Consider the following 249-nt stretch of genomic DNA (forward strand, 5'->3'; position numbering starts at 1 on the left):
ATTTTCTTTTAATCAAGGATATATAGGCAACCTCTAAAGCAAAACACGTTCATCTTTTTCAAAATGGCTTCATCCGAGTTTGAAACAGTCAAAAATTATCCACTTCGTTCACTTTCTTTGCTTGAAAACTCTTCATGTTTCCAAGCAAAGAGGGGCATGTTGTGAACACCTAATTTTTAACGTGTTTATTTTACTCCTATAATATAAAGTAAGGTATTTTTATTATTATTATTATTATTATTATTATTA

This window comes from Solanum pennellii, chromosome 6, assembly GCF_001406875.1.
Source record: "Solanum pennellii chromosome 6, SPENNV200".
In the NCBI taxonomy this organism is placed as follows: Eukaryota; Viridiplantae; Streptophyta; class Magnoliopsida; order Solanales; family Solanaceae; genus Solanum; species Solanum pennellii.